The sequence below is a fragment of the Emys orbicularis genome, chromosome 17, assembly GCF_028017835.1.
Source record: "Emys orbicularis isolate rEmyOrb1 chromosome 17, rEmyOrb1.hap1, whole genome shotgun sequence".
Lineage (NCBI taxonomy): Eukaryota > Metazoa > Chordata > Testudines > Emydidae > Emys > Emys orbicularis.
The window spans coordinates 8,827,919-8,837,001 of NC_088699.1; positions in this window are offsets into that span (position 1 = coordinate 8,827,919).

Consider the following 9,083-nt stretch of genomic DNA (forward strand, 5'->3'; position numbering starts at 1 on the left):
CCAAGAATGAACAGGAGGTTTGTGATAAAAGTAGAGACCTTTTCCCCCTCCTAAATCAAACCAGGCAAGAGTGATGGAGAGAAACTATCTCCAGATTTAACTTCACGTACTCCAGTCACAGATCCTGGCAAACTATTAGGAGAGTCAGTCGAGATTCCAGTCTTGGCAAGAGGGAATATCCACTCACAGCAAACTCCATTGCATCCCTGCTGGTGGCCAATGGCAGAGCTCCTAATTGAGAAAAAGCTTTCAGCTGCTCAGTTGAAATGGTAGTTGCTAAGAGATGGCAGGCTCAGAATGCGGATACGAACTTGATGGCTCTTTTTATTGATCAAGGGTTGAACCTGGCTATGCGTCAGCTGCAGCCTAACAAGGCTCCTGGTCTAGATAATATCCACAATATTTCTTATAACTCAGAGTCAATACTTTTGGCAAATGTTTTACAAACCACATTAAGCAAGGATTGGTAAAAATTTCCGGCTGCTTTGATCATTCCTGTTTATGGTGCAGTTTTCAGTGCCTAGGTTAAATCATCTCCCTAGAATCCCCTTTATAAATCTTGGGTACATTCTGGGTATATAAACGGTGAAATGCTTTATAAAATTCCAGTGGGAAACTGTCACAACAAGCGTTCAAGAATTTGATCACCATAAAAGATTTCATTAACATTCATTTCAGTCTCAGGGTCCAGCATTTACTGTTCCTGAATTTAAAGCAATAAAACATTTTGATTACCTACCTTTCTGTTTATTGCAAAGCTCCTCAATTCTGATCAAGAAACGTTTCTATGTCAAATGTTTGCTAGTCTCACACCCCTCTGACTCTGGGAATCAGGTTATCTTGTGTTCACTACTATGGATACAACGTGAATCCAGCCGGCAGGAGGAAGGTCAGAAGGGTTCGATTCCTCCTCCCATTGTCAGAATATGCTTTCCACTCCAGGGTTAGAACTCAAGTATGAGACTGAAATACTAGATATGCTATGAGCATTCCCCAAAATACCCAACCCAACAACTACTCAGAAACAAAGAGATGGGTCCCTGTAGTCCTGGGACTGGGAGAAATGACCCTTCATAGAAATTATTGCATGCGACTGGGTCACGTAGTGTTCTCATCAGCATTCTGCACAACTGCCAGGCCATTCAATCAGAGAAAGATGGTGGCTTTCAAGAGAGGAGCAGAAGCTTGGTATCATAAGGGCACTGGGGAAGACAGAAGGCCACCAATGCTCTAGCCTGAAATCCTTTGTATTTCTGAGAAAAGCCTCGGAGTGAGCAAGGCCTGTGACCCCAGAATTTGTTTTCCTTTCGTTGGGAGGGTATGGACTCATTCACCTCACTTTATTTCCTCTCACACCCCAATCCGAAGGCAGATTCTCCTCCAGTCAACGAGAGCTGGAGTAATTAGTGCCCCTCACAGAGGGTGGCTCTATCTAAAGTACCTCTATGACCTACATGATTGTAGCGTCTGAACTGCTCACAATCCTTACTGTATTTTTTTCATAAAACCCCTGTGAGGTAGGGCAGTGCTGTTATTCCCCATTTTACAGATGGGGAACTGAAGCACAGTGATGCTAAGTGACTTGCCTAAAGTCACACAGGAAGTCTGTGGCAGAGCAAGGACTTGAACCCAGGTTTCCCAAGTCACAGACAGGCCTGTGCCCCAACCATACTTCCTCATTAAGATGCCAACCTCCAGGGACTGAGGATGGATGTGGTTATGTCAATACCACGGCTGATCAGCCCCAGAGGCGGAAGATTGCCTAGAAGAAAGGGATAAAAAGTGGAAGTTTCAAGTGATCTGAAAATAATAAATCATCCAAATGGAATGGGATGTTTTCCACAGATCAGACTAGAATGCCACACTGAGCTCATCTCTAGTTTTCAGGAACCATACTCTAGGCAGCTGGCTATTAGCTATCATATATGCTGGTTTCAATATCAGTACAGTATGCACATCCCTGCCCTCTGATTTGCTTCTGCTCTCGGAACCCACTGTCCATATGCCCAAAACAAACACGGTGACCTCCGCTTTTTCTTCTAATTAAAAAAAAAAACGTGTAAACCTTGGACCAAACCGTCACCTGGAGTTCAGAGGCATAAGTCAATTTACACCGATGAGCACAAGCTGAAGATGTGGCCTGTAATCTCTAAACATTCCAGCATCATGACCACAGCCACAATTGAGGGTGCTTCCTGCTACGTCATCAATATCAGCATGCTGGGCTTAACACACTCCTTGTGGTATAGCTATTAACTCACAAACAAGGGGCACTTTCAGGTTATATAAATAATAATACTCGGCACCTAGCCCTTTTCGTCCATAGAGTTCAAAGCCCTTTATAAAGGTGGGTAAGCATCATTATCCCCATGCTATAAATGGGGAAACTGAGCCATGCCATGGCTTTGCCAAAATCACTCTGCAAATGAGTGGACAAGAACCCAAGTCTGCAGCCTTGTGTTCAATCTATTAGACCACAGCTGCCTGCCCACCTCTGGGGGCAGCAGACTTCCCCATTCATTTTAATAGAAGAGTTGGATGCACAGGACTGGACCCCACACTTCAAGCACCCCTTTCATGGTGTAAAGAATTAGACAAGAACGTCCTATCCGCTGACAGCTGCATGGCAAGATGGGCCCGAAGCAAGTTTCCCTTCTCTCTTTGCTCTTCTGCTGGAGAAAGATCACGCAGTGCAACTTTAATCTCATCCCTCTCCTCTCTTCCCCTGTGTTACAGTTCAGTTTAAACGATGATAGTCTTGCCTGCAAGGGAGGTGCACAGTGCGTAAACTCACTGCCATTGAACAAATGGAGCGAGAGGTGTAGAAGCCAATGGCATCAGAACATTATCAGCCGGAACAGATGGGCATGATGCTTCACCAAGGCATGGAGGGCTTCAGTGAATCAGAAAACATTAACCCCTTGGAGGCCAGAGCAGACCACATGGAGTGTTTTGTTTTAGCTCAGTGGGATTATAAAGGGCAGCCACTGGATTGCAGCCTGAACTGTCTCCAAGAGATGCAATAAGATTGTTACTTAAGCCGAAGTAATGAGGTCAGCCCTTACATGTCTTGGAGAAGGGAGGAACTGAGACCAGGGTGTTTGAAGTCTCAGGGCAGACCTGGTTACTGAGAGAGATTCAAATGCAAAACAATTCAGGAGTGGTGCGCGCGTGCGTGTGTGTGTGAAGGAAAAGCAAATTTGACTCCATCCCCAAAAGCTGTTGTTTAATCACCATCAGCATATTAGATGTCCTCGGAGTCCAATAGCCCCAATTTCAATTCCCTGAGTTCATATTTCTAAAAAAATATATATTACACGAGTGCCCAGAAGCCCAGGATTGGGGCCCCATTGTGGTAGAGGTTACACAAACCCACAGGAAGATACAGTCCCTCTCTAAACACCTTATGCCAGAGGATTAATAGGAAACCATCTAGTGGTTCTGTTACAGCTTCTAAAAGGACAAGGATTGTTTATTTTCTTGTCACTATGTTTAGTCAGTCTGTGCTTTTCCTGGCAATAAAAAGAGAGCGCTGCATTGTAACACTAAGTTTCTGTGCTGGGAAGTAAAACTCAGCTGTTGGGGTAGAGCAGTTAAGAGGTTTTGAACTAGAGGCAGAAAGGTTTTCAAAGGGAGTATCTAACTCTTCTGCTGAGGAGGTGACTTCCCTAGCGATGGGAGTACAGGTCCTGAGCCTAAGCTCACTTACATCCGTTTCACCGTAGTATCATTCTGCTTGCTTCAGTGGATTTACACCAGCATAGGCAAGGGAGAATCAGGCCCAAAGTCTCGTGCAGCCTCCCAGACACAATCCTGTCTTTGTGACTCACTCTCGAGGAAGTAATTCCTCCAGAGCTAAGTAGCATTCTTATCCCAGCCATTATTTCTATTTCCCATACACAGCCTGATTGTTTATATCCAGCAGCCGATGTGAATTTATTGTAGGTTCTGGCTGAAAGGCATTTTACCCATGGAGTGCCAGGGCTCCATAGCAAGGGCTTGCTATTGTGGTAACCTCAGAGCATACAACACATGTGCACAGAGACAAAGGACAGGCTTATTATGGGGCATATGATAGTTAATTCTCAGTGAGGAACTCAGAGTTTGGGTAAACAAATCCCATTTAGTGCGAGGGACACACAAAGCCACTGTATTACCATAAGCATGGTCTATGAATCACTTAAATATAATTAAGTTAAAAACAATGTGCACCTGAATAGGTTGCCTGCCTGCTATCCTGTTTCAGCTGAATATCTTTGAGGCAGGCCTCTTAGCTCAATGCATGCCACATTGTCTGTTGAATTTTTAAAAAGGCATAGATTTCTAGAAGAAAATTCCACCCCTGCGATACTATAGCATCTGGAATCATTAAAGCTGAAATGTCTGAGTCCTATTCACTTCTCTTCATGTGAGGCCAGATTTTCAGAAGAGCTTTGCTCCCACTCTCCAAAACTATTTAGCTGTTTAAACATGTAGATAGGTGCCGAGTAGGATTTTCAAAAGTCTAGGCACCTAATTCCTATTTCCATTTGATTTCAATGGGAGTTAGACACCTAGACATATTTGAAAATCCCAGGAGGCACTTAAATCTCTTTGATAATCTACCAACAGATTTTCAAAAATGCTCAGAACACAGCAGCTCCTTTAGCATTGCGGACAGATTTTCAAAAGCACTCAGGGTCAGATTTTCAAAGGGATTTAGGTGCCTAAAAATGCAGGTAGATGCCCAGGGGGATTTTCAGATGTGCCCAAGCAGGTCAAGTACCTAACTCCCACTGAAATAAAAGCAGGGCACATCCCCGTATGCACACCCTCTTAATGTGGTTTATGAAGAGTTTTTTCAATTTTGCGTAAAAGTTAAACCTGCACCTAATCAGCCAAAAATAAACCATTTTAAAATCAAAATAAGAGTGTCCACAGTGGGATTTGCACCTTTGGCCCGTAGAGGGACAAAGAGAATTAATTAAACTGCTTTAACTAAACCAATGCAAATTTGTGTGTAGTCAAGACCTAAGGTGCGCTGGTGTAGGCCTCGCTTTACAGCCCTTTTGATTGCACTGAGGTTTGTGCCAGCCTAACTAACTTGGTTTAAATTCACACCATAAATTAAAACAGTGCAGTTTTCTTGTGCACACGAGCCCTTAGTCTGGTAAAACACCAAAAGATGTTGCAGTGGCATCAGCCTCATTTTGCACTGGTGCAGCATGTCAACATTAGAGGGTTGTGCCTTACTTTTTTGCCTTGGATGGCCCCTGGGTACCAAACATGACTTCTCAGGGTGGGAATGGAGAAAGGATTGGTTCCCTATACAATATACAAATCCTCAAGAGACTCTTATTAGGAAATTTTGTAACTACTCTGTCAAAGTAGTTACACAAGTGCAAATTTCTCTAGTGTAGATGGGGTCTAAGTGAGCAGAGAATTCTGGCCTCGTAGCATTACGCAAATGACTACACAAAGCAGTGGAAAATCATGCCCATTGTCTGTCCTATGTGCATTGTGGGACAAATCAGTGCCTGATCCCTCAGTTACGGTATTATAGCATTTCTCTCTTTGTCCATGCTTGTTTTCCCTCCAGTTAATTCCCTTCCCTCTGGTGATCTTTTTATTTGAAGTGTTTTCTCATGACAGCAACCAAATCAACAGCACTAAATAAAGTGAACGCAAGCGCCAGCTTCAGGTGCCAGCACAGCTTTGCCTCCATGAAAAAACAAGAAAAAAAAATCACCAGGATCAATGAAATTGGGATCTTTTTTTAAAAAACCTTCATTTCCCGCTTTAGTGTGGTCCCTGCATCTTTGTGAATATGATAGAAAAATCTCTAATATTAAATGACTTGTCAGACTTAATATGTATTTAGGTCATATGCTTTCTGCCAGTTTTTGCACATAACTTGTGGTGTGCACTTCATGCAAGATCCATAAATAAAAATATCTATCTCTGATGTGCCTGGAATCTAGGCAGGGTCATATTCCTTAGCGTAGGGAAGTAACAGGCGCCATTCTGCAAACTACACCAGCACTGAGGGGTGAGATGGGAAAAAGATGCCAGGATGAGCCCTCCAGCCTGCTTTTTACATGTCAAAGCAATAAGACTGGTCCTGGTTCTTCTTCAAAGGGACAGGATGGGGCATAATCCTTCCTGGAACTGTACCTGGGGTGCTGTACATCCACACCATCCCCCTCCTGGGCGTAAATGATGCAATCTCTCCCTCTATGGGCCCGACTTTCAGAAGAGCTCAAGTCCAGATTTAAATAATTGGCACCCACAATTGGGGCCAAATATTCCAAAGCACCTAGACGCTCCTATTGTGGCCCCTCTGGCCAGATTTTCGGTGCATGGGGAGCTGAGCGCTTTTGTAAACCTGATCCTCTTTCAAAAAAGAGCACACCTTTAAAAACAATAAATACAAGGAAAATCATATTGTGTAAAACCAAGGAAAAATCATTTAAAAAACTACCATCTTCCCTGTCACACATAAGGGCCCCTATCCTGCAGCTGGATCTACGTGGGTATAAGAGTCCACCTATGTGTATCAGACTGCAGGACTGGGGGTGCAAATAGTTTGGAGAGGGTGTTCATTTTGTTGTTCATTCAGGTTTCTTCATCCCTCACCCCGCCATCTTTTCTTAAAGTGAGTGTAAGATTTGTGATGGGTCCCACACCAAAGGCATTGGAGACTGAAAGTCTCTATGCACACAACAGGCAAATGGGCCTCAGCCCTGATCCGCAGGGACCACCTCTAAGGATGGATAGATTATAACGCCATTGTGATCACCTCCTGCCTAATACAAGCCATAGGATTTCCTTGAATTAATTCCTCCTTCCAGTTCAATAGCTGTGATTGAATTACAGCATGTGAGGATGGTGGGGACGGGGACTGCTGTCTCCAGGCCTATTTCACTTCTGCTGAAGCAGTCGTTTCTAGCCATGTGGTCACGGTCACTTTTCCCTTTCAACCGGACCGCAGCTCGTCAGCTCATTTCAAATGGGAACAACTTGCAGTCACTAGGCTACCATCCTACGAGGACGGACTACATGGCTGAAGTCAGTGGCAGTTGAGGGAACCCAGTCCCTTGCAGGATTGGACCCTTAAGGCCTACACACACTGGGGACCAAGAGGCAAAGCTCATTACCAATCCACTGAGCTAGCCAGTCCCTGTGGCTTTTATCACAATATATTCAAATATACTCAATAGACAAAAATGGCTCCATAGGTGCCATTGAGATCTATTAGGTGAATAACAGCAGGTCTGTGTTAGAGAAGGGGGTATGTGGTTGTTTTGTGAAAACAAAATTAAGCGACAATTCAGATCTGGGTCTCATTTACCCAAACCTCCCTCGATCCAAAGTCCTGACGGGGAGGAGAGTCAGATAAATACCCCCTGTCCTGTCCCACTTCTAGTTTCACCATCATTATATTGTGGTAGCGCCTGGGGGCCTCAACCACGTCAGGGCTCTGCTGCACTAGGTGCTGTACACACACACAGAGTGGGAGACAGCCCCTGCCCCAAATCGCTTGCATTCTGAACAGTCGAGACAAAACAGGTGGATGAAACAAGCAAGTGGATGAGAGATGGAGACATATTTACAGGATGGATTGCTTCCAAAGGAGCAATTACTGGCATCCTTATTAACTCTCCGACATGGCTGTGGAAGATGTTTTCGTTCTACTTTGATGATGATTTATAAGAAAATGAAACATGTAGCAGGAGGAGCAAGGGGCGGTGAAGGACTTTGTATTGGGCCCTCCTTGGCAGGAAGGAGAGCAGCTGCAGCAGGGAGCCTCCAACAGGATGAGATTCTGTAAAGAGGAAAGATGCTTATACGACCCAATCCAAAGTCCACTGAAAGCTGATAAGAGTCTCTCCATTGATTTCACTGGGCTTTGGATCAGGCCCTTTGCCTTTATGAGATGGAGAAAACTCACTCCCACTCTGGGACAGATCCAGCGGTCTATGTGGACAGATGCATTCCAAATGCTTTCTTCCAAGTAGATTCTTCACTGAACGCTAAGCCGCTATTGCCCTATTACTTCAAAGGGAAATCTCATAGACTGACGGTAAACGAAAGAAAGGCCCCGTTTCATTTCAGAGCTAAACTGTAGCCCTTGGAAATCTGGATGCACTCCGACCAGAACAGTGGTTACATTACACTGTCTAACATGCTCTGAGGATTGCGACTGTCAGTCTGCAGGAAAGCAAATGCAGTGCAAAACAACAGCACCTGCAGAGCTGTTGGGAACACAAGCAACACAGGTGCCACACAAGCAAGAGAGTTTATGAAATTCTGGAAATGTGAGTATTGTGCAAAACAACAGCACCTATAGGACAGCAGTAAATGCAGGTGCTGGGTAAGCAGCTGCCCCTATAGAACTCCAGACAATTCTTGCAAAAGGTCTGCAGTTTAAATGTGTGTGTGTGGGGGGGAGCTCTTGGATTTCCACCACCAGCCTCCCCCAAGCTCTGGAGTAGAAGCCACTCCATAACAATACTGTGGGAAAAAGCTGCATTAGAATCAATAGCCTCATGAATAGATAAAGAGAACACTCCTCTGTCACCGAGCAAACAGTTCCTTCAAAGAATAATAATACAGCCCAGGGATGTTTAACCTTTAATAGCAGCCTGCAAGGCTGATTAACGTTTTCCAAGCTAATCAAACACTTTGGGAGTTAGCTACTGTAGCAGCACTTTAATCTGAAAGCAGTGAAGCACTCTGTCCCTCAGCCAACGGAGGTGGGAGTTGGGAGGTGTAACACATTTGCTACTTGCTTGGGACTCACTCTCTGGCTGTGGAAGGCAAGGAAAAGCAAGTGACTGAGGAAGTGCCTTCCTGTGGTGGGGAATATGATTGCAATCAGTGTAGGAGAATGCCAATAACTCTCCCTCCTGGAGAGTACAGAGAGGGCCTCCTTGTAGCTGCACACGGGAAAGCCAAGGTTGCACAGCTTCACTGTGGGACGGAGCAGAACAGGAGTGTCCGGCCAGCCTGAGAGCACTAAAAAAAATGAATACATCCAGAAGGAAATGAGGGGAGAGCATTTTAATTTCTGTCCTTGTGGATAAAGGAGAATCATTTCAACC